Here is a 3,173-nt window from a genome sequence, read left to right as displayed (position 1 = left end):
CTTGGGAGTGGATTTGCTCAGACTAATATACACTCATGAAATTTGCCAACAATAAAAAGGAATATTGCATGAGCTCTGTAGAGAATTTTAGGTTCTTTGAATTTTCTTTTTAAAGTTATATCCTAGTACCTGCCCTTTGAAACTTTTATGTTTAAGAAGAATTCTTTGATCTATTTATGTGTACATGGTCAAATTCTCTTACAAAATAGTGATGCTGGCTTCCAGCTTGCCCCTTACTGTGCAAAGATGAACTCATGGGAGATAGGAATATGCATTGTAGTATGAAATAGAGAACCAGAGTTCCAGCCAACAGCCTCCACTGCTTGCCCTATGAATGGAGCACTCGGGAAGAATATACTTAAAGAAATGTACTTGAATCAAAAGAAAAACAATAAAACAGATTTAAAATTTAATAGTAATTAATCACTTTATTTGCATGATGTGTGTTTGGATAAATGTTACATTGTTACATAATACTCCAGAGAAGCTTGAAGGTAGCTTTCTGGCGGTGAGTATTTATGTTCAGCCTTTGTGGGTTCTAGAAATAAAGCTCAGGTCACCAGACTAGTTTGGCAAAGACCTTTTCTGATGAGCTTCATTGTTTGCTGTAAGACCACATTTCACACCAATGATCCTATTCTGTGCACTTGAAATACACAGAGGTGGTGACTGCATATCAGAAGTATAAATCTATACACTGCAAAAGGCTGGAGAATAAAATTAAATGGTGTATGTGTTTATATGTTCATATTATGAAATCTTTTATAAACTTTATTCATTCTTATTAATTTTGATCGACAATTTTTTCCAAATAACATTTAGAAAATATGACTGTTTTAAGTAAAGGTTGATAAAACTATGTTTTATAGGGAGAGAATATGTATTTGTGAAGTGAACCAAGTTAAAGAAGCTTTATGCTAGGGCTTCGCATTTGCACACACAACTAATTGGTGATTAGTATACACATGCAATACATATATATATATATGTTTTATATATTATTAATAGATAAATTCTCAGGCTGTCTTAAATGTGTAATCTTTTTTATCATTATTCTTTAAATAATGTAGTTAAGTACCTCTTTATATATAATTTGTATTGTATTAGTTAACCAGAAGCAAATATAGAGACAGTTTAAACTGCATATTTGAGTTGATTACGTTAGTCTCAAACAATAAATGAGTATTTGCAGATGTTTTTTATATTACAGAGGAGCATTAAAACTAACAATTCAAAGATATCAAAGAACAACTACATGCTTATTTATATTTGTTACATGTATACAACCAAAAGGGAAAAGTGCATGAAGAGGTATTGCTCAACAGATAATCCTACATCCCTAGCAAAAGTACAAAGAAATAGTAGAGTGCATATGACATGTAAGAACAGGATGAGCCTGGAGTAGAAAAGGCGAGAGATAGAGGAAAGCTAATGAAGGTTGAGAATACATAAAGAATCCTTATGAAACTCCACTAGTGTGTAAGGCAATAAAAATGAAATTGAATAGAGTATGCCACATTAGTGAACAATGCTATTCCCAGAAGATGTTGGCTATTTAATAAACACTTTGTTTGCCAGGCATAGGACATGTACACATGACCTATTTGTCATGGAGTTTCCAGAGGCACACTCTTTCCTGTAGAGCAGGCATCAATTTAAAGGTTTTTAGATAAACTATACTTTTGGCATTTTTTATTATAAAGTAAACATTAATTTACTTTATCATAAAAGTAAATTTAATTTTCACATTGATGTGTTGATTGCTTCAAACTATCCTTTTTAATTTCTACGTGTTTAAACATCATCCTGTGCCTCATACTTTTTCTGATGCCCACTCATATATCTCTAAAACTGTTATAATAAATTCTAGCTTATTTGTAAGATGGTTCTCACAAGTATAACTTGGACATGCATTTTGAAATAAGTGAAATGCAAGTGATCATAATTGTATACTAATTTGTTTGAAATGGGACAAAATATAGCACACTTTGGAGAGAAAAATGTGTTAACATAATAACAATACATGAGTGAAATGAAGTCACATAGTTTACCATAGAAAATCACGGAAAAATGTTATCAATATTCCTAGGGTCTTTACAAATCTCAAAATTCGCTTGAAAATTGACTGTTGGCAAGAGACATATATTATTCTCTTAAAATATAATAATTTGCATTCTTAGACAATGTTAAGAGACAGTCCATTCATCAGTGGGCAGATATCAAAGCCCAACTTTTGGGTGCAATATTTCTGTGATGGATAATTCAGTCCATGACATGATTAACAATAAAGATTATATGAGGATATAAAATCTGTGAAAGCTAAGGAATGCAAACAATATGCTTTAATATACATTGTATCACTGAATAGCTATATAATATACCCAACACAAGAATGCATTCATTTGTTGTTGTTGTTTTAGTTTTGCCTTAATCACTTATATAGTATCAATCAAAAATTATTTTATCTTGAGCAGTAAAACAAGCATAAATCACAGGATGACTTTTAAGCATGTAGAAATTAAGTACTTTAATTAAGTACATCAAAGTATACTTTGAAGTAATCAATACATCGAAGTGGGACCCTTTTGGTTGATGCCCTCACAGAGAGCTGAAAGCCAGTCCCCAGGGTCAACTACTTGCCTGAGAGCAGAAGTAAAGCCAACTTTTCTGCTCCAAGTGACCTTCCTAATGGACTTAGGACACACAAAGGCAGAAGTCCTTTAGGACTAGGTACTTCGGGTGTCTGGCTATGGCCAGAACTTCTCTGATCCTGGCCCACAGCTCCCTGCTCCCAAATCCCATAGGAGAGAGAGCTGAACACTCAGAAGTGCAGCCAATCCAAAGGCCGCAGTGGGGGTCTGACTGCCACTTCTGCCCACCTTTGCCCACATCCCTGGCCCAAGAGGAAACTGCATAGTGTCTCTGGAAACAGGAATATAGTAGCAGTCAGTTGCAGGAGTCCGGTGGTTCAGACTGTGCCCAGAACTGAAATGAACTGGTGAAACAGCTTCCTGAACCCAAATCGTAGGGGAGGCGGGATAGCTAGACCCTCAGAAGTGCAGACACTCCCGTGAAACCAGAGGAGACTACCCTCTGCCCACATTCCCAACTCAAGAGGAAAGTACTCAGTTCCAACTGTACTCCCTGAGCACAGGGACCTAGGAGCAGTAGGG

Source organism: Rattus rattus, chromosome 11 (assembly GCF_011064425.1).
Source record: "Rattus rattus isolate New Zealand chromosome 11, Rrattus_CSIRO_v1, whole genome shotgun sequence".
Classification (NCBI taxonomy): domain Eukaryota; kingdom Metazoa; phylum Chordata; class Mammalia; order Rodentia; family Muridae; genus Rattus; species Rattus rattus.
This window is presented reverse-complemented; position numbering follows the sequence as displayed.